This window comes from Mobula hypostoma, chromosome 15, assembly GCF_963921235.1.
Source record: "Mobula hypostoma chromosome 15, sMobHyp1.1, whole genome shotgun sequence".
In the NCBI taxonomy this organism is placed as follows: domain Eukaryota; kingdom Metazoa; phylum Chordata; class Chondrichthyes; order Myliobatiformes; family Myliobatidae; genus Mobula; species Mobula hypostoma.
In genome coordinates this window covers 57,427,695-57,455,246 of record NC_086111.1, presented here as the reverse complement: position 1 = coordinate 57,455,246, position 27,552 = coordinate 57,427,695, and the positions used below count along the sequence as shown (strand labels likewise).

Below are 27,552 nucleotides of genomic sequence, written 5' to 3'. Positions count from 1 at the left end.
ACTATAGATACAAAATATTATCCACCAAAATATTTAGCTGTATTTGTCACCCAGAAACAAGGTGCAATGGTCTTTATATTCCTTATCTATCTACAACTCCAATGTCAATATTCTCACATCCTATTCTGCACCCCAATGACAGCTGTCTTAACAACCTAGAATAATTCCCAAACCACCAACATATTTGATTCAAAGTACTCACACCAAGTTCCAATCACTGTGCACAAAAATGTGCATGCTACCACCATTCTTCTGTGTTTCAACTCCTTTCCATCAAGTCTGGCACATTTTAGCCATCAGATTTCTACAAACATTTCATTCAAACCACTGCATTGTTATTTTCCACTACCTATGATTTATGTCATCTTTCCTAATTGTCCAGCATTTAATTTCTTAAATGGCTTGTGTCATTTACCATGTTTAAAGCACAACTCAAATGCCACTTTGTACATGTATGAAAATGGTGGCAAATGTGAAATTTGATTCTTAAAGCCCAATTTACAAAAATAAGTTGAAGGAATTTAGTAAGTCAGGCAGCATTTGTGGACAAACGAGCAGTTCATATTTCAGGCCTGTTCCCTTTATCTGGAATGAACACAAGAGGTTGTCATCCAGGAGCCAAAAAATATGAAGAAAATGAAGTTACATTTAATATATATTTCATTAATTTCTGCAAATTTCTTTAGATTTTCACAATAAAAGGTAAGTCAAAGAACTTTCTGAAAATTCTAAATAGATCCGCAACGAAATTTAGATAAGACAACTTTTGTTCTACAGCATATTTCTATAATCAAAAATTATTAGAAAGAAATCAAAACTGATCTTTTTCCAAACACAGGACTATTAGTGAATGTCTAGTTACAGTCTATTTAAACTGCAAAGTTAAGTAATTAACTCTCTTCCCTTTTCGGTAGCACTACATGTTGCAGTCAAAGAAGTTATATTTGGGATAAGATGGAAATAAGGAATGATCACCTCCATCTTAATAGCACTTTTGTATTCATATTCACTAAAACAAATCCAGTAAGTACGACTGGTTAAAACTACAGTTCCCATAATTGCACTCCAAGATGCCACCTAGAGTTTCCACACATTAAGGGCTAATCTTGGATGGTTCTGGAAATTTTACCACTACAATAAGAGAATGAACAATGGAGGAAAATAAATAAATGCACCAGTCAAAAGAACAACACAGATTTTCCTGTTTAGCAATCTGGGATTTGACATACTATCATAGGATGTGTGAAAACAGAAAATCTGAAAATATTTCATAATCACAGTAATGCAAATGTAATTGTTTCTAAAAGTGAATAAATATTTTACAATGAATATTTTTGAAATGAGCACTGAAATTATTATTTACTACTTAAGTTCAACACCCTTACTGCAATTTTAAAGTTGGAAAACTTTATGAACTATTTGTTGTCATGGTTAATACAAGTATTTCTGCATAAAGAGGTCAAAATATATCAAACTGATCTCTAAGTAAACGGCTACTATTTAAGTGTAGAGACAAAGAGGCTGCACATAGCACATACTGGAGTCTGGAGCAACAAATTATCTGCTAAAATTACTCAGCAGGTCAAGCAGCATCTGTGCGGGGAAGTGAAATACCAAATTTCAGTACAAAATAATAATGCTTTTATAAGTAGGGATTGTGAGGTAACAGAATGGATCTTAACTGCCCTGAAGCAAACCTTGGCTGAAATTTAGTTTTTGTGCGTGACAGGTAAAGTCAGTACTCTGCTTAGCTGGCAAGTTTTTTTTGTAAGTGATTCAGTGTTACTACATATCAGCCCAAAAGAATTCAATAGAAGGAACTTCGGAACAATTAGCAGCCAAGAAATCAAATTTCAGTACAAGTTAATGCCGTAAATAAAAAACTTCTTTAATATATACAGTAGCTGGATTATTTTAAACTACATTCATAAAGAAACCTATCTTTCAAAGAATAAGAGATAGAATACATTAACTTACAGGCTGAGATTTTCCACAGTTCCTCAAGAACTTGTTTTAGGTGCAAGAGCATATCAAGTTGTGAAAAACAGTTGATTAGGCATAATTCCACCCTCTTTCACCCCTCCCCCATCAACTGTTGTTTTTATCTATAATAGTGGAGAAATAACGAAAAACAGAAAAATATTATTTAAAAATTTAAAGGTCATGCTACGTAAGCCATAAACTAATCTAGGTTCTATAATTTGTATTTCTAAATTTGGATAATTGTTTCTGCACAGTTCATTTTCACTCAGCCAACACAGTTTAGAATAAAATCTGGCAGCCTTACATTGTACAAGATCATTCAGCTCAGTGAACAGCCATGTTTGTTTTGCGTGCTGTTTTCACTTTATCTGTACTTTGCACAATCTATGTTGTTCAATATGGTCTTACACTTATATTTTAAAACAATTCAAATTGAAATTTCTGAAAACTGAGCACCAAAAAGGTGGTATTCGCATTTTCAAATGCACATCTGCATTGCAGTATTGTCCCTGGATAGATCACAACCATTCACTCGCCATCTTTTTTTTATAGCCACACGAATAGCAAATTACTTTGTTATTTTAATTCATGGAAGTTATCCATTTTATTCTTATTTTAAATAAACTTATTTTATTTCGAGAGGAAAAAATGCTTAACGGTTAACAAATTCTACAAAATGTCCTCACTAACATATCACTGGCTTTGTTATTACGTCCCCTTAAGAAATTTAAAACATTTAGCAATTCAAGTCATAACATCTAAAATCAAAAGCATATAAAAACTCATATTTTCGCATACTTGGCTCAGAAATCAAAGCGACTCACTAGAAATGGAAAAATCGTAACATGACGCTGAATGTTTACTGCCAAAATCTGGATACTTGCCGCACTTCAAATGCAAGCCAAATAGGGACAGGGAATCCTTTCCTTGGCATGATTCACTCTGTAGAACAAAACGTGAAGCTGTAAGCTTCTTTTGTGGAACACTGACTGTAAAAAAAATGGGAGATAGACATAAATGTTAGAATTGTTAAAGAAAGTCTCTTTTTCACCGGTTTACATTAGATACATTTGACAGGTACAAAAAAATCTAAATAACGACAATTCACATATGAATTTTTCCAAACAAAACATACAAATCTTTACACAACAAGCTTTGATGAACAGACAGGCAGCACTTCTGATGCATGCTAACGCCTTTACAAAACTAGCCTCGAATTCATTTACATTAATATTCAAAAGGGCGCATGTCGTTCCACAATCCAATGTGGATACATATACAAATTCCAAAATTTAAAAAAAGCACAAAGTCATCAGATATTCTTTGCCTTCTTACACTGATTTTTCTTTTTTGCTAAGATACAAACAATGAATTTTACTTAATCGTCTATTTATTGTTTGGTTACAGCTTGGCATCTATCCCAGTCTCGCTCATATGCACTCTTTGCACCCCTCTGCCTGTAACCTTCTCCAAAGAATTTGTTTTAGTACTGAGCACAGATGGGAGCAAGTACTTGGCATAAGCAACACCCAAATGGATACAAATTAGGAATACACTGGCAGCAACACAAAAACGTGAACGTTGCAAGGAACTGGCACGGGGCCTTCCTCGGATTAGCATTTTAGAAGAAGGCGGGATAAGAAAAGAAAATCAAAACAATGCGCCATTACAATACATTTTTAAGCAGAAGAATATTTCACTTGCCTTTGCATCATTTACAGATCAGTCCTACAACAAAAAATGTGCAAGGTAATCAAAGCAATGCTTGTTTTAGAAAGTGCTGTGATACATATCTATTTCACTGTTTCTAATGAATATCAGTTGCTGGGTAAATCACACAGCAATACACCATTCTAACTACTGCACTTACATTTAGATTATCTCAAGTAGTGTAGTAGTTTCATTGGGAACAGCTTACATCTCAATAATAACTAAAATATCTCTCAATTGGAATAAAAATTGATAAATTTCAAAATTAAAAATATTATCATTAATAGTAAAAAGTTATTAATGACACTAATTGACTGTACCAACACATTAATATCCTCAATTGCTGTCTAAATTTACATAAAGAGCATTGATCGTATTTGGAAAAAAATAGAACAAATGTGTGCTTGCTGTGGCTTTGTGCATAAATCCTGGACACATGGCACAAGAAAAACTATCTTGTTACAGCTTGCTGCTGCTTTTTATTTGTTATTGAAATACAGCGTGGAATAGGCCCTTCTGGACCTTCAAGCTGCGCCACCCAGCAAACCCCGATTTAAGCCTGGCTGAATCACAGGACAATTTACAATGACCAATTAACCTACTAACTGTCTTTGCACTGAAGAAGGGAAACTGGAGCACCCAGACAAAAACCTACACATTCCACAGGGAGGATGTAGACACCTTACAGATGTCAACAGCCCAAGCTGTTATAGTGTTGTGTTAACTGCTACACTACTGTGGCACCCAAAACTACTATCCTCTGCTCTTATGAAACCATCTTGCTGACTGATGCAACATGAAAACATAATAGTATTGAAAACTGGGGATACAGTCAGCAGCAAAAAAATGCTCATTCTTTTGTAAAAAAATATTTCACATTATTTTCTTTTTTTCACCAAAGTGAATGACATCAATGTTGTTTTAAAAAAAAGTTGCATATTTTAGGAACTGGACAAACAGAAATTGGCACATTGAAATATCAACACCACTGTGGTATGTATATAGTTCAGAGTACGTCATTGCACTGAGCTGCTATTTTTTTAATGAGCAATTTAAAAACATGGAAACAAAGCTGATTTTCAGTTTCTTACTGATTTCTTCTAAATTACTGAAACAATTAGATAAGCAGTTTATTTTTTTTTTTAAGTACATCTATATCAGAAATAATTTTGCACAAACACTGAAATTTATGCACACTTACCATCCATACTCAACTTCCTAGGGCGAAGCCCAATGCAAGGTACAGAAAAAATACACGAGTAGTTGGCATGAGCATTTAATTTTCCAGTTTCAGGTAACCTTCACATGTACCTCCCCCATCCATCTTTCAATCCTCCTCCAGTCCTCCTATATTTCCTCTATATCCCAAACTCCCACTTCAGCCTCTCATCACCCACTTTCATCCCCCTCCTCTTCCCGGTTCCATCTACCTACTTCCCAGCAGTTTCCCCTTCACCTATCTCATTCAATGTGCCTTCATTACTCCCTCAATGGTTCCCATTATCACTATTCTTATCAGATTCCAGCACTAGCAGGTACTGTGTTCCTGCTCATCAAATCCCTGCATCCCAACATACACTTAGCGACCTGCTAAATTCCTCCAGCAGATTGCTGCACATAACATAAACATTTACAAAATTAAATCGAAATAAAAATAATTCTAAAACATGTGACCAATGTTTAAATATTTGGTACTTTCCATTATTTTATGGAAATCACTTTCCACTGCAAATTGCAATTAAGGAATAAGCATTGACATTTAAGCAAAATTTTGATGTTCCCCTTTTAATAAACAGAGTAATTCTTGGGTTCATGACAATGTCATTTTTGAACGCACCAATGTTTCTTTACTACGATGAGATTGTCGTGCAGTTCTTCCACCATCATTCACATTCCATTGCAAAGCCTTGATGGATCCAAGTTCCTCATTAAAATGATGAGCCACCTGTTGTCGGCCCCCAATCAACACATGTTCCACTCTCCCCTCCTCACAGTCCCCCACCCTGCTCTCATGACTATACCCTTCCCCCACACAAAACCACCACAGTGGGCTTCACAGCTGAACAGGTGAGAAGACAGCTGAAACATCTCAACCCAAGCAAGGCTGCAGAACCGGATGGTGTCAGTACTAGGGTGCTCAAAGCCTGTTCCCCTCAGCTATGTGGAGTACTTCGCCATGTATTCAACCTGAGCCTGAGGCTCCGGAGGGTTCCTGTACTGTGGAAAACGTCCTGCCTCGTCCCTGTGCCTTAGATGCCGCGCCCCAGCGGCCTCAATGACTACAGACCGGTGGCATTGACCTCCCACATCATGAAGACCCTGGAGAGACTTGTTCTGGAGCTGCTCCGGCCTATGGTCAGGCCACACTTAGATCCCCTCCAGTTCGGCTACCAGCCCCGACTAGGAGTTGAGGATGCCATCGTCTATCTGCTGAACCGTGTCTACGCCCACCTGGACAAGCCAGCAAGCACTGTGAGGGTCATGTTTTTTGACTTCTCCAGTGCGTTCAACACCATCCGCCCTGCTCTGCTGGGGGAGAAGCTGACAGCGATGCAGGTAGATGCTCCCCTGGTGTCATGGATTCTTGATTACCTGACTGGCAGACCACAGTACGTGTGCTTGCAACACTGTGTGTCCGACAGAGTGATCAGCAGCACTGGGGCTCCACAGGGGACTGTCTTGTCTCCCTTCCTCTTCGCCATTTACATCTTGGACTTCAACTACTGCACAGAGTCTTGTCATCTTCAGAAGTTTTCAGATGACTCTGCCATAATTGAATGCATCAGCAAGGGAGATGAGGTTGAGTACAGGGCTACGGTAGGAAACTTTGTCACATGGTGTGAGCAGAATTATCTGCAGCTTAATGTGAAAAAGACTAAGGAGCTGGTGGTAGACCTGAGGAGAGCTAAGGTACCGGTGACCCTTGTTTCCATCCAGGGGGTCAGTGTGAACATGGTGGAGGATTACAAATACCTGGGGATACGAATTGACAATAAACTGGACTGGTCAAAGAACACTGAGGCTGTCTACAAGAAGGGTCAGAGCTGTCTCTACTTCCTGAGGAGACTGAGGTCCTTTAACATCTGTCGGGACAATGCTGAGGATGTTCTACGAGTCTGTGGTGGCCAGTGCTATCATGTTTGCTGTTGTGTGCTGGGGCAGCAGGCTGAGGGTAGCAGACATCAACAGAATCAACAAACTTATTCGTAAGGCCAGTGATGTTGTGGGGATGGAACTGGACTCTCTCACGGTGGTGTCTGAAAAGAGGATGCTGTCTAAGTTGCATGCCATCTTGGTCAATGTCTCCCATCCACTACATAATGTACTGGGTGGGCACAGGAGTACATTCAGCCAGACTCATTCCTCCAAGATGCAGCACAGAGCGTCATAGGATGTCATTCCTGCCTGTGGCCATCAAACTTCACAACTCCTCCCTTGGAGGGTCAGACACCCTGTGCCAATAGGCTGGTCCTGGACTTATTTCATAATTTACTGGCATAATTTACATATTACTATTTAACTATTTGTGGTTCTATGACTATTTATTATTTATGGTGCAACTGTAACGAAAACCAATTTCCCCCTGGGATCAATAAAGTATGACTATGATGGGATCCCATGATCTTGCTTCAGGTTCAGTGCTGTTCGGTATAAAGACAGCAACTTCGTTGGCAGTTGTTGTCATTCTGGAGACACGCAGCCCTTTCATCCTTCGTCTCTACATCTCTTCTACCATTTGTTCTTTCTCTCTGATCCTGGAGTCGTGCGGCCCTGGCCTAATCGGATTCTTATTCTCTCCTCCTTCTGTACCTATTGTTGTCATTTTGGATACGTGCGTACCTCTCCTCCTCTATCTCTTCTTCTCTCATCATTTTTGTCCTGACTCTATGATCCTGGAGTCATGCAGCCCTGGCCTCATCCGATTCTTGTTCTTTCCCTCTCCTTGCCACTTCCCAATGCTGTTTGGCGTAATCTCTTGACCGTAATGTCCCCCCTTCTCTTTCCACGTGGCATAATTAGGCTGACCATATTTTTTTTTACCTTAATGCTGGATAGAAGATACGAAGCAGTAACACCAAAGCTTCCAGGATGCTGATTTATCTTGATGATGTGGTTGGCGCTCTCCTAAATGGATGTGATATAGTCACCGCTGTCCTTTGACTGCAGCAAAGGGTTTGCTGGGTGTTTCGAAGTACTTCATTACAGTAAGATTTAATTATCTCTTATTGATGGGTTGCAGTTTGATCTGTCCCAATCCTGCACATGCTGATGGTGATTAGCAGAATGTGACCGCTCGAAATAGAGCTGCCCTGCCCTTTTGCTGCGGTTGGTGTCGCTGCTGTGAGTATCATGAGGCACTGCTGAGGCTGGCTATGCACATGCGTCGTGGTGTCGCATCGCGGTTTCCATGAAAGCTGGAATCGCGTGTGGAAAGTGGGGCCTGTTGACGAGTGAGCAATTTTAAATGAATTTTACCCAATCTAACCCTGACCTTTGCATGCATTCTATAAGTTAGCACATTTTAAGTCCATTTAGTCAAAAAAAAAGTGCTGCTTTCATGCACCATTTGGGCTACTTTGAGGGCACAAACAAACAGATAACAGAATGAGAATTTTAGTAATGTATAGATTGACTAAGTAACAAAGGTTACTGTCCACTCTCGTACTGCAGAAATTGAACTAAATGTTGTCTTCTCAATTTGGATAGACATTTACGAATTTGGATAGACATTTACAATACTGGCCACTTACTTCTAGAAATAAAAACAACAAAATGATTACATTATCACATAGAAAATATCAGGTGCATATAGAAAAATATATTATTTAAATACAACATGTTTTACCCTGCAAATAAAATATATTACAATGATGTCCTTCTGATTCTGTGCCTTCTGCTGGTCAATTACATTACATCAACGTTATGAAATTGCTTCAGTTTTGATAATTCTTTTGCTGTAGATGTTATCTGCTTCTAAGCTAATCATCATTTTTTGAGATTGGTTATTTCATCCTGTTCCTGCATCATTAGAGCTGTTACAAAAATCAAAATTTCCCTTATTCCCTTAATCACTCAATTATCCCTAATATCTGCAAAGACTGTGCAAAAAAATCCATTGTACATTCAGCCCCACAGTCTGTGTTAATGGTTTTCCAACAGCCATATAATTTAAATCTATTCTTCTGCTTTCTCCTGACAACTCTGAATGTCCCATTTGTATCTAGAAATGTGCAGGTTGAAACAGGCAACATAGAAGACATATATGTAAAATCCTGCCTCAGGCCCAGTATTTTTGCAGAATGACTGTGACAAAAATCTGCAATCACAAGACTACAATAGTTTCTATCATCCCACTCATGAATAACATCACACCAGGACCCACATAACAACCTTTCATACAAATCAAGAAACTCTTGGACAGGTAATGGACTTAAGAGTTCAACAATTCCTCCCCCCACCCCCCCCCCAACTACCCTAGACATTACTTAACTGTGTGCTGTGATTTATATTTGTGCATAAGTATAACAACGCAAGATAGTAATATGAAAAGCAGTTAATGAGTAACGTATGTATTTGCCAGACTGAATTTCTGCAGTTACTTGCCTGAAGAATGCAGCTAGTAAAGCTATTCTGATAGATTCTTTTGAGTTGTATAACCTTCTTATTTTATTCCTTCCCTGTGTGTTGCTTACATCAATTGATTGGTATCTTTTCTGGAGGTGTTCATTTTAGTGCCGCAGAAAGGATGCATCCTTCAGTCAGTTCTTTAAAACTCCGCTTATGGACGATCAAGCTCCAATCTGTAGGATTATGTTGATTTTTAAGCATTTCTGTTGGGACTGCTGCCAAGAATGCAATCCTTAAATAATGGTTCAGGCTTTTATTAAATTCCCATCAATTGTGCAAACATTTTCCTTGGTAACAGTTGTAAACCACAGGACATTATATAATCAATTAACATCAAAAATATATCAACAAGTTTCCCAATCCAATCATTGGATCTCATATACTCTATGTCATTAATGCAGAATCTATAATTATGAATTCTGACCCAAATAGTTAAAAATAGTAAGCATAATGACAAGTAATACTGTTCTATTTGAGCAAGCCATGTGAAGAATACTACATGTAGAACACTAAAAATTACAGACAAAACCCAAATGGAGCCAGAATAGATCGAGAAAGTGGAAGGGTGGGAGAAGAGTGGGAGATCCTATCAAGTAATTGTCAATCCCATCAAACCCCTAAATTTTTAAAATTTAAATAACACTTGAAATGTCTAATTCAAGTGTATAACTTAGTGACTTTAACAATCTTCATACTATATATAGAAACTTATCAAAATGGAAACAGCATAACCAACAAGTCAATAGAAGGCAAACAGCAACAAAGTTAATTAGTAATTATAGCTAAATATTTGTACTTATTAAATGGTTGAGGCCAGGATTTGAACGTTAGGTAGTCTGCAAAATGGATTTATTTCCTAGCTCTGGGTAACAATTCTTTTCCTTCATACGAACATAAAAACAGGACCAAACAAGTGTGCCTACCAGTTTTTACCATTATAGAGAAATACTTAAATGGGGCTTGTAGTGAAAGCAGATTTAACTGTAGCAATTAAAAATGACCTAGGTAAGATTCTGAAAGGAAAAATATTGGAAGACTGAAGGAGGAAGTGAAGAAGATAGACATCTGGATTGCTCTTACATTGAACTGGAACAGACTTGATGGGCCAAGTGCACTCCTTCCATGCAGTAAACTATTGTGATTCTGTCAACAAAAATTAAATATTTCTGAAATATGTTTTATTTTCAAATAACTATTAATGTTTCAGCAATTATATAACTTAAAACTAAGGTTTCATTTTATTAAAGGATTTAAACAGAGACATCTATAGTGCAACATGTGTGTTTTCAAAACTGGTTATAAAACAATTACATTCTTAAACTTAGCAATATTCAATTATGAAATCACAAACTACTGTAATCAAATAAAAATGCTTCAGCTGTAGAGTTCTACAGATGTGCTAACCAACTTAAAATTTCATTTCCTTTCAATTCTGAATTTATAACTAAAAGATTTTGTGATACAAGTGACTGAATTAAGTCAAAATGTTTTCACCAGCATTTTTCAATAATTCTGTGATTCAAAACCCAACATATTTATACATTAAGGCTGAAGCAAGAATGTCTAACAGTAATATCAGAAATTTGAAATCTTTTGCTTGCAATTTTAATAAACAGCTTAAATTGCACTAACAGCTAAAGACCAAACATGAAATAGATTATTAATGTATACCAGTGAAGGCCAATCAACACATTCTCACAGTTGAAAACATTGATAAGATTAAGGAGCTTGCTAATTTCTGACTAAAAAAACAAGAACAGCCATGTCTTCAATCACTGATTCAATGAGTAACAAAGAATGAAGCTTTTGGATGAATTTAGCCCATGAAAACAAAAAATACCAAGAAACAAACCAAAAACAGGAGTGAATTATTAATCATTTTATTTAATTTCTTAAAAAAAGCAAAAAATGCTGGATATAGATCAGATCAGGTAGTATCTGGTGAGAATAAACATGAGTTAATGTTCCATGTCAAAATGACACAATTTCTCTTGTAAGTATAAGCAAATCTGGATTGATAGCAAAGCACAACCAAACATCCTGGTTTCTCTAACTTTTCCATTTTAATGGAAATTTCATGGCTACAAGAAAGTGAAGTAGAAAAAAAAATTATAAGCTACATATTTTAGAAATATGTTTCTTCAGAATAATGTACTTAATTATGTAAAGATAATTGTTTTTGGCTACATTTTTAAAATAATTTTTAAAGTAGTCTGCTTATTTCATTATTAATAGCTTCAAAATGCCTCTGAACAAAGATTTTAATAGTTCAAAAAGCTAAACGGTTTTGATCGATAACAAAGTTGTGAGGATGACATTGTCACCTGTCAAAGGTTCTGTCAGTAGTTTCATATGAAGGGCTTATTCTATATCCCCCCCTGCTGAACTCCTTACCTACCATCCAATCATCCAGCAATCCAGTAAGTCACACAACGCCCTGTAACTGCACAATACAGTACAAACTGGAACCAGGTGCACCAGACCAACAAATTCAGCTCTTCAGATTTAAACCAGGCACGTGCAGGTCAATGGCAAGTGCAGATGTCAGGAGAGTTATCATATTTCAAAAGGAGTATTATACCAAGGCCACATTTCAGAATCAAGTTTAATATCACTGACATATAGTATGTCATGAAATTTGTTCTTTTACAGCAACTGAGTATGTATCTTCAAGCTCCCGTACCTCCTCCCTGATGGTAGCAATGAAAAGAGGGCATGTCCTGTGTGCTGGGTGCCTCTTTGAGACATCGCTTTTTGAAGACGTCCTTGATGCCGGGGAGGTTAGTGTCCATGATGGAGCTAACTGAGTTTGCAACTTTAGGCAGCTTTTTCCCTCCATACCAGAAGGCAATGCAACCAGTTAGAGTGCTCCCCATTCTACATCTGTAGAAATTTAAGTATCTGGGGACATACAAAGTGTCCTCAAACTCCTAATGAAATATAGCCGCTGTCATGCCTTCTTTGTAATTGTATCAATATTTTGGGCCCAGGATAGATCTTCAGAAATCCTGGCACCAAGTAAACATGAAACTGCATACCCTTTCCATCGCTGATCCCTCGATGAGAATTGGTGTGTTTCCTCGACTTCCCATCGTGAAGACCACACAATCAATTCCTTGGTTTTACTGATGTTGAATGCAAGGTTGGTGCTGCAACACCAGTCAGCTAGCTGATCTATCTCACTCCTTTATACCTTCTTAACACCATCTGGCTTTCCACAATCGACAAATTTAGAGATGGTGTTTGAGATGTGCCTAGCCAAACAGTCGTGGGTGTAGAGAGTAGAGCAGTAGGCTAAGCACGCATCCTTAAAGTGCACCAGTGTTAATTATCAGCAAGTAGGAGATGTTATTTCTTATCCGCAAAGGTGGTGGTCTCCGGTGAAGAAATTAAGAATCTGGTTACAGAGGCCCCGGTTTTGGAGCTTGTTAATTAGTACTGAGGGTATGATTGTGTTGAATGCTGACTTTTTAAATCAATAAAGACCAGCCTGACAAGAATATTACAGTTGTCCAAGTGATCCACGTCTGAATTGTGAGCTAGTGAAATTGCAGCGAGTCCAGATCCTTGCATAAGCAGGAGTTGATACTGGCCATGACCAACCTCTCAAAGTACTTCATCATAGTAGATGTGAGTGCGACTGGATGATAATCATTGAGGCAGCTCACCCTAGTCTCCATGGGAACTGTTATGACTGATTTCTTTTTGAAGCAGGTGGGAACCTTTGACTGCAGCAGTGAAAGAATGAAGATATCCTTGAACACTCCTGGTCAGTTGGTTGGCACAGGTTTTCAGAGCGACCAGTACATCATCAGGGTCTCACGCCTGGCGAGGGTTCACCCTCTTGAAAGATGTTCTGATGTTGGCCTCCGAGACACAGATCACAGGGTCACCAGATGCTTCAGGAATTCACACAGGTATAGTTTTATTCTTCTTTTCAAAGTGTACATAAAAAGGTGTTGAGTTCACCTGGGAGTGAAGCATCACAGGAATTCATGATGTTAGGTTTCGTTTTGTAGTAAGTAATGGCCTGCAAATACTGCCAGAGCTGCCATGCATTCAATTCCATCCTAACCTCAACTTAATTTTTTTCTTCACTCTTTAAAATATTCTTCCATATGTCATACCTGCACTTCTTGAATAGTCTTGAATGCCACATAACTAATCCTCACAGGCTACGAATCTTATGGTTCATTCACTGCTTTCGATTTGGGTGCGTCCGGTATGTTCTCAAAAGCACAAACTCATCCACACAGGTCTTGAAGAAGTTGGTGACAAAGGTGATGTATTCATTTGGATTTGAAGATGAATCCCTGAATATCGTCCTGTCCACCAACTCAAAGCAGTCCCGTAAGTGCTCCTCTGCCTCCCTCGACCATACTTTTTGGTCTGCACACTGGTGCTGCGGTCTTTAGTCTCAAGTCTGTCTCTTCAAATAGATGCAAATGATCACAGGCCATTGTTAGGAATCATTCTGGGATTATTAAACTATGGACATGAACTAAAATGAAAACTAGTATTTGGGAAATAAAACCTGTATATAATTTAACTTCCAATTAATACTTTGTGGCTAGTGAAACCAATCATTGGGTGTGGAACACTCTCTGTCCCACTGAAACTACACAGGGAAAGATAATGGGTGAATGCTATTGGCACATTGTTAAAGGTGTATTTCTGATACTTAAGATTGTTATAGCAGGGGATGGTAACAGTGACATGCCCCCACTACCTATTAAATGCTCCCAATGGCATGTGCCTCAAATAGCCTCTGACAACCAAGACCAGCTCCTGGCCTTCACGTGTGGCTTAGCTACTACGTCCAGCAGAGCTGTTTCTACTCACAGATGGGGCAGAAGTGAGTTACTGGCACCTTAAAACCAGTTGCTTTGGGCAGATGGGGTTCGTCAGTCGTGGTTGGCAGCTCATCTGAAGGAAAACTCTGATCTCAACCTCTGCTGCCTTACGGCTATACCCACTCATGGGGAAGGCTTCGGGAGAAAACCCAAAGGGAAAAATCTGGAGCTGGAGTCCCCTAAGGCAGTCCTACATTGGGTTCAATGTTGACTGGCAACTCCTGTGACGCTGCTGATACCGAACTGTATCGGTCTGTGCTGTTCCTTTGGGTTCATCAGATGTGTGGAGAGGGGGAGTTCCTACATGGGCAAAAGCTTGTTCTCTATATCGTACCACCCAGGCTTGCGTATCTAGACTGCTAGGATGCAATATCCATTGTCAACTCTGACCGACGGAGGCCTCAGACTTAGATTCCCGACACTAAGGCACTATTGAAGACAGATCTGTCTCATCATTTAACCTTCTGGTTAGTTGTATATTCATGGACCCATCCTTTAACACTATCGAAAGGGATACAGTTTGGATGTCTGCAGTTTATACTCAAGAGGCTTTGGAAACCAGTATTGAATATTCAAAGTGATTCTGCTAGTTGGAGCATGCTACCACTGTAAATACGTAATTCTGTAAATTTACCTGAGTATATTCAAAATGTTAAAGTAGGTGATTATAGCAACTGAAACTGTAGTTAATTGTTTACTGTCATCTTTGTATTGAAGGAATAAAAAACATTGCTTCAGTAGAGTGTGATTCTTTCCTGGACACTCATCTGCAGGTTTGCTATGTGAATAAAGACTTGTAAATTTCCCAGATATAGTGCTGTACTTTCCTATCACTCTATACAATTTTACTTTGTCTTAATTTTTGTCAGTCACAGCAGGTACAATTCAAACTAGACCATGGGAGTTCTCCTAGCATCCTGGCTAACATTTATCCATCAAACATATTTCATTCCTATTTCAGAAACATTGCTATTGCAGATTAGCTGCTGTTTTTGTATATTGCACCAATGATTACACATCAGAAATAGTTAATTCATACAGAATAGGATTAGGATAAATGTAACTGAAAGTTTTTTTCTCTGTGAATACTTCTATGGTGTTGTCCAACAGGCATCAGGGCAGTTTATGGGAAGAAGTTGATTATTCTATCACAAGTCACATGAAGAGGCAAGTCACAAGAGAAAATGGTGCCAGGAGAGGAAATTGTACAACTCATTGAACAACAGACAAATAACAGGACACAGCTAACCCCTTCTCCCATATCTCCCCTTCCCCACTATATCATCTTCTTCATGGCCCTGCATCTAATCTACCACAATATTTCCCTTTAATGTATTAATGTATTAACCATTGATCCAATATTATGTCAATCTCTTACACCAAGGCTAAAAGGCCAAGTACAAGAATGATGGATGCGGCCACAATGAAGAGAAAACTTGGGAAGCGGAGGATTAAAAGCAAGGTATGAGAAAACACAAGAAAAAAAGAGTAACAAGCACAAAAGATATACTCATTAACTAAATTAGCATAACAATAATATGGAAATAAACGAGTTTAAAACTCACCTGATGCCAGAAACAGATAACTACATTGCTACCTAAAACAAGAGATGAGCAAGGTCTCAAAGATAACCAACAATCTATTCTAGAAACATGTGAATATGAAAAAAATATGAAAATCAAACTATGACAAAACAATTTGACATAAATAGTGTCAGAAATTTGGCTGTGACATAAAACATGTAGAAATTGTTAAATGGAAATGATACAGATGTAGGCTTTTACTACGTAAATAGCTGACCCAATCAAAATACTCTAAAAACATTCTAGTTAGGAGCAGGAGGAGACCACTGGACACCTTGAGCTACTCTATTTAAGGTTACTGCTAAACCTTATCTCTGAATTAGCACCTACCTATAGTTACCTTTTATCTTCTTGCTTACCAAAGAAATCTCTGCTTAAAAAATTCTAAAATTCTGCTTCCACCACATTTTCAGAAGAGTTCCAAAGATTTTCAACCCACTGAGGAAGATTTTTGGCTCACGTTCCTTAAATCGATAAGCCCTTACATTTTAAACAAGGACCCCCCGCTTTTAGATTCTCCCTCAAAAGGGAACATTGCCCTGTCAAGACTTCCTCAGGATCTTATGTTTCAAACATATTCACTTATCTGACTAATTCCAATGCTTAAACATGAGGAAATCTGCAGATGCTGGAAATTCAAGCAACAAACACAAAATGCTGGTGGAACGCAGCAGGCCAGGCAGCATCTATAGGAAGAGGTGCAGTCGATGTTTCGGGTCAGGACTAATTGAAAGAAGAGATAGTTACTACCTCTTCTTTCAGTTAGTCCTGACGAAGGGTCTCTGCCCGAAACGTCGACTGTACCTCTTCCTATAGATGCTGCCTGGCCTGCTGTGTTCCACCAGCATTTAGTGTGTGTTCGTTGGATAAAAGCTTACCTCATTTGACAACCAACCCATTCCAGGTATCTGTACAGTAAACCTTCTCTGAACTGCTTTTAACACATTTTCATTACTCAGTAAATAAGGAGACTGACACTGCACCGTGTACCCCAGATGACATCTCAACAGTCGATTTTTTTTTTAAATTCCAGGTGCCGAAAATCTGAACGATAAACAGAAAATGCAAATACTCAGAAGGCCCAGAAGTATCTGTGGAAAGATAAACATGGTCTTCTGCCCAAAACATTAACTCTTTCTCAAAGTTTAAAGTCCATTTATTATCAAAGTATGTATATATTACACAACCTTGAGATTTGTCTCCTAACAGGCAGCCACAAAACAAATATACACAGAAGAACCCATTAAAGAAGACTGTCAAACACCCAATGTGCAGAGAAAAAAAACATCAAGCAAACAATAAACTCAAGCAAATAGCCTTTCTCTCTCCACAGATGCTGGGTGACCTGATTACTTCCAGCACTTTGTTCTTGAAGGTCTCATCAATAACCTTTTCAACTTTTTTCCTACTTTTGCATCAACTTCCCCAGCCTTCCCCCAGCAGCAAATAAATGTTTTTCCCCCTCATAGTTGTGACACCTAATGCAACACCTTCTCAAAATTTGGGTACAGAAAAGTCACCAGTTTCACATTATATACATTTGTATCACAATGAATCAAAGATATTGTTGTTTTATAGCTACAGAGAGGCTATCAACAGAGAACTGTCAGTTATTTTGCATGAAAATGGACAATGCAGTCCACCATATTCATGCACTAATTAAAGTACTCGTCTATACTAAGCTACTTTTGCTCTCGACTCCCATCAACTCCTGCCACCCACCTACAATATTTGCCAACTGACCTACCAACCAGCACATCTTCATCTGAGATGAAACCAGAGCACACAGAAGCAGCTCACCCAGTCACAGAGAACATGCATTCTCCACTTAGGAAGCACACAGGGTCAATACTGAACTGTTATATAGTGAGCCAGAGATTACAATAAAATGTAATGGTAAATTTGATCCTAACAGTCCATGCTTGCTTTATGTTTCACTGATGAATAGACAGATTTGTCAGAATATAATAATGAAAGCATTTAATAACCAATTTTAGGGCCAAGTATACAAAGCCACTTAAAAATTACTACTTCATCTTATTGCTAAATAGTTTCCAACAAGGGCATTTCATGCTCATCAATTTGTTTTTTGAAAAACTAAATCTTTTGTTTTAAAGGACTATTTAGTTAGCCTATTCAGATTAAACCAGTTACGAGTTCTTCATAAATTTTAGCTTCAGGTAACATTTTCAAAACAGGAATACAAGTTAAACGTGCACTTGACCAGCTAGAACATCAAAAAAACTATAAAAGGTTTCAAAACATTCTACTGCATAATAAAATTTGAGGTATTATGACAAAATTACTACTTTTAACATGTCCTCCATGATTACTGAAATATGCCACCAATTCAGTTGAATAATATCAATAATTACATGTTTGGATTGTAGACCAATTTACAGATTTGTGCACAACCAAATATGCACATTTCATTGGTGAATTACATAATACAAGAAAAAATTATCCATTCCACCAGGAAAAGAAGTATGATGATAGATAAATAATAATACACTCCAAGACCTATGGTAAAATGAGTCATAAAATAAAAATATATATTGATTAATTATTAAAGCAAATCTAAATATTTTTGGAAGATATTTGTCAGATGCTAAAAATTTTATCCATACAGCCACTACTTGCTTTGTGGTATTACAGAAATAAATTTATAATCATTTCATTCTAAAAGTAATCTCATATACATAGAAATAGAATTCAGCTTGAAAATATTTTACTTTTTAAAATATTAGGAAGAAATAGTTGGGTCTCAAACTCTCTGCCTGAAATGATGATGGAAACAGGAACCCAGATCACAACTAGGAAAAAATTACCTGCATGAATACTTGAAGAGCCATGAAATATAAAACGCTGGACTAAGAGATGGGAAGCACAAGTAACTTAAATAGCTCTGTCTTTGGCTGCCGTGGACACAATGAGCCGAATGCCCTCCTTTGGTGCTGTCAAACCCTATTTTTGTATGTGAAAAGAGTAAAGTCAGCAGGAAAACCGGAGGAACATCGAACTGCCACAGAAAATGTATTATCTTAAATTTAAGTTTTGCTGAAGATTTAAGTAACAAAATCTTAATAATACCCCAAACTTATTGATACTTGAGTTTCTTAACATTCAAACTATTTTATAATTACAAACTAAAATAATCAAAATTTCATTTTCCTAATGGTACCAACAGAGCAGGTCCTTGTATTTCTTACATACTAAGTTCCAACTGAATGTGTTGGTGCTGGAAATCTTAATGCATGTTCAGTATTTGTAAGGCTAGTGATGAAATAGCTTTTGTGAGATTAATACTAAGTTCAGAAACTAATTTACAACTCAAAGACTGTATTCAGTAATTATAATGCAATTGTAAAATTTTTTTGGCTTCCATCATTCAATATGCAAGGTGTACTGGAAAACTAAATCTTTGTTTTCAATAGCAACCAAAGTAGTGTAAATATTTAGTCATTAGAAGCCTTCTCAAACTCACTTTCCCCACCTAATAATCTTACCATTGTAGCAATTCTCATCAGCATTCAACACCCAAATCTGCCTATCACATTTTCTCATAATAGCAAGATACAGGAAACATTTCCCACCCTTTCACCTTGGCTACCTGGGAACTTCAAATATTACAAACTAAACTACATTTAGTTTTGCTTTTAAATTTAGTGCCATATGTGTTCAGGATTTTGGTTGTTTAAAGGATATTTTCTTACCAAGTGATTAAAAGTAGCAGCTCCTCTCTACAAGTTTTTGGTAACATAACAAGCATTAGTTACCTAGGTAGCCGGCAGAAGACTTCTTTAAAGCTTAATTACATCTGCTAAACATTCAGACATAAAGTTTGTGTAAAAAGGCACCTTCTACACAACCCATCACCAAACTCTTCTTGTACTATATCAAAGCCAAAGCAATATCTTTTTACTTAATTGCAATATCACACTTGAAAGTCAAAATAGGTGCTGCACAATTCATCTAAAGAATGTAAAAAAACATCCTTATCAAATTATCAATAAATTTATTTTGTTTCACTGTTATAACTCTAGAATAAAGATTAATGCACTCCCTGAAGGATGAGTCGAAAGTTCATTGCAAAGTAGTATTATAAATCGTAACTGTAATAATGTAATTCCAGTTAAGTTTAAAGGTGTTTGCTAGTCACCAAAGCCAGAGTTTAAAGCTGAGCACAATCTGATTATAAACTGGAATAGTATAAATTTGTGCATTTGCAAGGGAATGGTAATCCCAGGATCATTCTAAAAATGAGGGACCACCATGTAAAGACTGAATATAATTTCTCATGCATTTCCCAAGCTTGATAAGGGTCAAACCTATGATTTGCTCTACTTGCTTTCAGTTCATCACTCTTAAAGCTTTGACCTTCCCTGAACAGGAGTGGGCTGCTAGGTTAATTATGCCTCATGTAGCTAGGTGCTTGAAAAAAAATAGTATAAATGTGCATGTTTGAGAAAGTAGGCTACATTAAAAAATACAGGGAATGGGAGCAATGGGACTGCTCTTACAATCAATAAACTCAATCAACTAAATGGCCTCCTTCTATACTAAAAAGTAAATTTTAAAAATGATGACTATCATTATAAAGGTAAAACACCTACATTCCTCCTCTACTCCCCACTCTGGCTTTTACCTCTTCTCACCTGCCCATCACTTCCCCTGGTTCACCACCTCCTTCCTTTTCTCCTATGGCCACTGCCCTCTCCCATCAGACTCCACCCTCTCCAACTCCTTACCTTTTTCACCCACCTGGCTTCACCTACCACCTTCTAGCTATCCCCCTTCCCCTCCCTCCCCTCCACCTTTTTATTCTGGTGTCTTTCCCTTCCTTTTCAGTCTCTGCCCAAAGCATTGCCTGTTTATTCATTTCCAAAGATGCTGCCTGACCTGCTGAGTTCCTTCAGCTGTTTATGTGTGTGTTGCTCTGGATTTCCAGAATCTGCAAATTTTTGTATTTACCTCTATTCAGTAACAAACCAAATATTGATATTCACTTAAACCTGCTGACACAACAGCATAATAAAACACTGGTTAATCTACTTATAAGTGTCTGCAAAAACATGCAACTCTGCTGCAATGATACAACTTCTCTTAAGTACATGATAGGAAATATATAACCAAACCATACTGGAACCTTATGCTGTGCTGACCACACTAAACCATGAATTCCGTGGTCAGTTCTCATTGCCAACAAAAAGGAAATAATCACATGCTGGAGGCAGTACGGAGAACTACCGAATCTGCACCTTGGTGCCGAGATGAACAATGGAAAATGACTGGAAATATTTCTGCTGCCATAGAGTATAATATCTAAGGCATAGAACACAAAATATATCAAAGTCTCAAGATGATCAAAGGACTAAAAAAACTTCAAATTGCACAGGATGGTCTAGAGACTTGGGGTCAAATTAGAAAAAGACAAATGTAATTGCAATACAAGGAAGCTCTTATCACTTGGATTTTAATACAGCAACATTTGAAACCCCCAGACACTGGGTTAGTTTTTAAAAATATGTGCTTTAAAAAGCATTTAGTTCCAGGTTTTTTCCCCTCAATCTGCCCAAATATTGCAAAAGTATAGCAGGTAGACTGACAGAGATCTCAACGCTCCCTGCACATCCTGCTCCCACCTACTCTAGTAAGACAGCAATGGGAATGCCTGTTGAGATTATTTTTGTTACATAATTTTACTTAAAATAACATGGGAAAAGGTTCCTACTCCAAAATCAACTCTATTCCAGATAATTTTAGTTAAATAACTAATGCATTTATCAATTCATTTCAGCAACTGTATAGTTTATTTTTTGTTTTGCAGACTGCCTCAAAAGGGGAACAAGACCTCAAAATTGAATACACTTGATTTACATTACTTCTTTCCATAGGTTTTACATGCCTATCATGTAGCAAAAATTACTGAGAACTCTATGTTTTGGTCTGGCTTTAATGCTTCAAGATCCCAGCGGCTCCAAAACCCTTGCTAATAATGGCAAACATTTGAGGCAAATAAATGCAGTTTAAACACATTTATTGTTCATAATTTTAAGCTACTAATTTACATTCTTGCCACAGCTAAAATATCTTAAATATTTCAGTAACAGACAGGACAGTAAATGTCAATATACAATAGACTACTTTAAGCGCAAGACTACATTCTGCCTTTGAATTCTATAATTTCTGAATGGAACAGCTACCATTCACCTACCCCAGGGGTTCCCAACATGGGGTCCACAGACCCCTCAGTTAATGGCAACGGTCCATGGCATAAAAAAGGTTGGGAAGCCCTGACCACCTGGCATCTTCCCCCTTCCATCTCAGTCCCGAAGAAAGGTCTCAGCCTGAAACGTCGACTGTTTATTCATTTCTATAGATGCTGCCTGACCTGCGTTGTGTCTGTGTTGCTTTGGATTTCCAGCATGAGCAGACTTCCTTGTGTTTGTAATAGTCAATACCATATTTTTCCCCCACCCAGACTGCTCCCCAGATTTTAAACTGTACAGTGGTACATCTCCATCTTACTGAGATTCCACAATATATTAGAATTGAACAAGATCCACAATTCCAGTGGAGGTTGCTGACCAGGGATGAAGATAAATGGGCAGATTTTTAAAAATACAAAAACATCATAATTTCACATTTTTAATTATTTAAATTTGTCTTGTATGGTTTTGTTTGATTTAAATTTTAATTTTAATTTTATTTTTGATAACTTCTTTCAACTTCTTTTAAACCCTCGACAGCTAGGAACTGTGCCATGATGGCTGTGAAAGCTGGAAGGGAAATATTAGTTATGGGGTTCTCGCTCTACATCACTCATGACACGAAGATGCTACAGGGCAACAACATCACCTCCTGCCTCCAGACCACGTAGATGTGATTACCAGCAGCAGACATGTGACAGCAAAAAAAGTAAATTTCAGTGATATTCAGTGCATTTTGTCTAAATGTCTTTTAGGTGGACTATAATTAAAATAGTTACAGATTTCAAAATAAAGTGCATGGATCTTTGAACCATTAACCTGGAAGCAAAACTAATCTGCACAATATACGACTAATTGGGCCTATTTCAATCCTGAATGTGCTTACACAGCATTGGTTGTAAGCACAAGAACATATTAAGTTAAGTTTGGTTAAGTTTGATAATAAACTTCATTTGGATTTTCCATCTAGAGCTTTTACCTTAATTTTCCAATAATATGGACAGTAAGTTTAAAATAAATAAAAGGGATAAATGGGGCACAAAATGTAAATTTTTATAAATTGTTTGATTAAATTTGTCTAATTAATTGTTTAATTATTGTGTTGTGCATATACTTTCACCCTGCTAGACCAGGTTCTAATAATTTTATTTTTCTAGATTCTATCACCCTGTTTTTAAGGCAACATGTTGCATATATAATGGTTTCTGTAAAAAAGAAAACATGAACATCATATTTTGTTTAAAATGTGTTCATGGTTTCAATAGAATTAAGCATACTATGCCTAATTAAATAAATTATTACAACAGTTTATCAATACTGATAACAACTTACATGTTCTTATCAGTAAATTGACATATGAAAAAGAACAGTGATATAATCACTGGAATAAAACATCTTTAGACCCATTCTATTCTTTCAAAATTGTATTGTTTCATTCCATTCTCACATTGGCTTACATAACATCTCCTGACATGCCAACTACAAACACTTGCACAGACATGACACAATAACCGGTGACGTTCTTAGATGAAGCAATTATTACATTTTATAGCAAGTTTAATTCAAATCATACTGGAACCTCATGCTGTGCTGACCACACTAAAGCAATACATCTTGGTCGAATCCATCCTCACAATGGTGCTTTCTTGAAGGTCTTAATAATTCTATCTATTAGCCTAAATAATTATGTCCCTTGATTACTAGTTAATCTTAACATGGAATGTTTTCACTATTCCTTCTTCATTAATTGATTAAAAAGTCTAGAGTTCCTTCAAAAAAGATCCTGCAGTGGTTGAAGGAACAACTGACCATGAATTGAGCAAAATGTATAGGCCTTGCCAGTGATGCCAACGTCCCATGAATAAAAGCAGAACAGGGATTATGAGCAGAAGCCTCCACCATCAGATTGATCTGTTATACAGCCTGCTGATTTTGTACTAATGTTATGTCAATTATCGTAAGAGGACAGGCAACCCAAATCTTTCAGATTATCTTGCAATTGACAAGTTTTTATTACAATTGAATTTGAAAGGTACATTTAAATTCACTTCACATCAATGTAAACATGCAAGATCATGCAGAATTTTTTTTGAAAGTTAAAATCACCCCTTAACCTTTATTGTATTTGTTTTTTCCCTCATGGTCCTTCATATGAGGCGATATTTTAGAAGCAATCTTGAATTTTATTGTTTCCCCATTCATACTCATCCGCTATCTTACCTTCTGACCGGTATCTAATCAAATTTATATTTCTTGCTGAATACAGTACTAGATAAAGCAACATATTTAAAACACAGGTGAACCTTCACACGCTAGCTTCAACTATTCCTATTAAGTATTTTTAAACTATGCATATCTATCAGATTAAGAGAAACTATTCCTTCGGATATGTGTCTACCAATCACTAGTCAATAACCTTGTGAATGGTGCATTAGCAACTTTTTTATGCTCTTACCAGATTTCATTTTATAAAAGCCATTTATTCCCACTCAGTGTGCAAAAACTATTTAATCATATGCTGTTTATTCTTCTCCTTTAGAATCAAAAGACAATCCAATTTACCGCTACGCAAAGCGGCAAACAATTGCCCAAGGCCAAGGTCTTCGCTTCTACCTAACTCAAGGGCGGCAGTGATGTCAAGACAGATTGGCTGACAGATTAATCTAGCGAATCAGAAGCTGCGCTGAAACTAGAACCAGCGAGAAAGGCTCGTCCCTCTGTTAATCCGCGAATCACAAAATAGACAGGGCGGAACATCCGCTGTCAAGTTAGGTTACATACCAGTTCGGGCCAGTAAGCGTGACTGCCCGGACAGTAAAACTGATGTCGGCGCGAAGCCGAGGACCGGGCGCTTTCCTCCTACCACACCCTAAACACCGACCCCACGCTCCAACACCAGATGCTCGCGGTCGTTGCACCGACAAAAGCTGCAGACTGCGCGCGGCGGAAAGTCGGCAGAAACTTTCCGCCTCGCAAAAAAATGGCGACTTTTTCCAAGAGAAAAATGCAGAACCCTTTACGGAGGAAAAGCTGCTCCTCTCAAGCAGGGGCGAAAGAACGCAGTGATTCTAATGAGAACCGGGCTGAGCTCGGAGTAAAAGTGGTCTGGCTGGCGGCGGCCAGCACCATGTCACTCACCTCACACCGCCGCCGAACACCCCAACCCGGGCTCCTCAGTACCCGGATGCCAGCCTCAGTCTCGAGCCCACGAGTATCGGAGGAGCTCCACGTGACCCGAGGACGCAGCATCCTCATCCCTGCGGTGCGCGCTGCTGCCCTGCTGTGTGCGGCTCCGCTCTTATGTAATGACAACCCATGGCGTCAGTCAGAATTCCTCTTTGTGCCTCAAAAACATTACTTCCTCCTCCTACTTAAAACGTGTGTAAACGGAATTGTGAAACAATATTAATTCACGTTGTATTTCCTAAGGTCATGCCTCCATGCGAATCCTTGCGGTGTGGTTTTGGATTTAATGATTTTTTTTCCCCCTTTCCCAACTGCAGGCATACGTATTTCGCCATTGTGCAGTTTTATTAACCAGTTGTTGTGCTGGAACCCAGCTCAACACTGCAAGCCTGACAGCGTATGTGGAAAGAGAAACAGTTTACATTTGAGGTGTGCGACCCTTCATTAGAACTGAAAAAAAGAGAGAAACAAGGTAGTCTGTGTAGTAGGGAAGATGAGGGATGGCAATGAATGGGGAAGGGGATTTAGGATGAATCCCCTTCCAGCACTTTGTATGTCAGATTTCTGGCATTTATAATTTTTTTTTAATTTCATTACATTTATACCTGTTAATTCATACTGCAATATTCTCATTTCACATTTACCTTCTAATTCAATAAACCTCTATGTTCTCCTGACATCTGTTTTTATCCCTATCACTTTTCATCACATTCTGTATGTTAGTTAATTTGCAAACATTGAAATTATGCCTTATGTCAACCAAATCATTACCATACAGCAAAAATACCAATTCTGAAAAACATTACTTACAATTTTTTGTTCATCTAAGTTTGTAAAGACAACTTTTTAAAATTAATTTTTATATCATCTAAACACTTTAGTTCACTTGTCAATTTATCTCAATTAATCAGTTTAACATTTTCTCCAGTTGTCTGTCATAACATCAACTGCTTCCCACCGCACCTCATTCCACTCACAATTCTAAGGAAAATGTGGCAATTGTGGACAGTCTTAATTTGTGTAATAATCTTGGATGCATCTCTCAGTGACTTCCCTACTAGACATAGGCCCCAAAAATGATTTCACACTACATCAAATATGATGTAATCATATCACAGTATTCTGCTGTTATCCTATAACTGCATATAATTCTTTGCATTATGCATGCATCTTGCTAACTAGTTATATTTGGTCAACGTTATGGCATAAAATACAGAGTATGGTGGTAAACAAGTACAGGTTGTCACTGGGTTATGAACATCTGACTTATAGACACTGATACATACAAATGAGCTCCCATAATATAATTAAATTCAAAGGTCTCTCCCTCCTTCTCCTTGCTGACATACACATTGGGAGACTTCAGTCAGAAGGGGTTAGGTGATAACATCTCCACCTTGATGACAAAACAGGTGCATCTCAAGCATCTACGCATAGCTTACTGCTCTACTCTCAACACCCAAGCACCATCTATAAATTCACAGAATACACCACTGTTGTTGCTAAAATCTCAGAAGGCAACAAGGCAGCTTAGAGGAGTAATCAGCTGGTTGAGCGGTGTCACAATAATAACTTGAACTTAAAGTCAGCAAAACCAAGGAATTAATTGTGGACTTCAGGCAGGAGAAGTTGAGAGAATACATACCAGACTTCAATAAGAGATCAGCAGTGGAAAGTGCAAACATCCAAGTTCCTGGGTGTTAACATCTCTGAGGATCTGTCCTTGGCCCAACGCTTTGATGCAATCACAAAGGCGGCACAGCAATGGCTCTACTTTATTAGGAATTTGCAGAGATTTGGCATGTCACTAAAGACTTACTAAGTTTTGTAGATGTATGGTGGGGAGAATCCCGATTGATTGCATCACAGCCTGGCTCCAATGCACAGGATTGCAAGAGGCTGCAGAGGGGTTTGGATTGAGCAAGCTCCATCACAGGCACAACCCTCCCCACCACTGAGGACATCTTTAAGAGATGGTGCCTTAAGAAGGCAGAATCCACCAGTAAGGGCTCTCACCTCTGGGGTATGCCATCGTTACAACCATCAGGAGGAGGTACAGAAGCCTAAGGACCCAGCGACTTAAGAATAGCCTTTTCCCTTCCACCATCAGATTTCTGAACAGTCCATGAACGCTATCTCATTACTTGTTTTATTTGCAGTATTTATTTTGTAATTTATAGTAATTCTACTGCTGCAAAGCAACATATTTCATTTCATAGAAGACAGTGATAACACACTTGATTCTGATTCATGATTATGTACAGTATTTAATTCTATATGTGCTGGTGTATTGTTGGAAACAGATACTATAGTTTCTTTTAAAAAGATTTTAGATAGACAAATCAATATGCAGAGAATGGAGGGTTATGGAATACATGCATGAAGAGGAGATTTCATTTA

At 37.8% G+C, this 27,552-nt stretch overlaps 1 long non-coding RNA gene across 3 annotated transcripts in view; it reads right to left on the bottom strand.

Annotated features, from left to right (window-relative positions):
* LOC134356889 (uncharacterized) overlaps positions 1 to 25,186 on the bottom strand; it is a 28,031-nt gene extending 2,845 nt beyond the window's left edge. Inside the window, exons 1-7 of one of the 3 annotated variants that reach the window (XR_010020459.1) lie at positions 24,748 to 25,067; positions 18,586 to 18,721; positions 15,740 to 15,771; positions 10,402 to 10,464; positions 9,294 to 9,494; positions 2,808 to 2,968; positions 1,978 to 2,105 (exon numbers count right to left, since the gene is read on the bottom strand). This is a non-coding gene — a long non-coding RNA (uncharacterized LOC134356889). Of the gene's footprint in view, positions 1 to 1,977; positions 2,106 to 2,807; positions 2,969 to 9,293; positions 9,495 to 10,401; positions 10,465 to 15,739; positions 15,772 to 18,585; positions 18,722 to 24,747; positions 25,068 to 25,104 lie in introns of those variants that run through there. The other 2 variants (XR_010020458.1, XR_010020457.1) reach the window with 2 other exon arrangements.
* Positions 25,187 to 27,552: the final 2,366 nt, after the last annotated feature.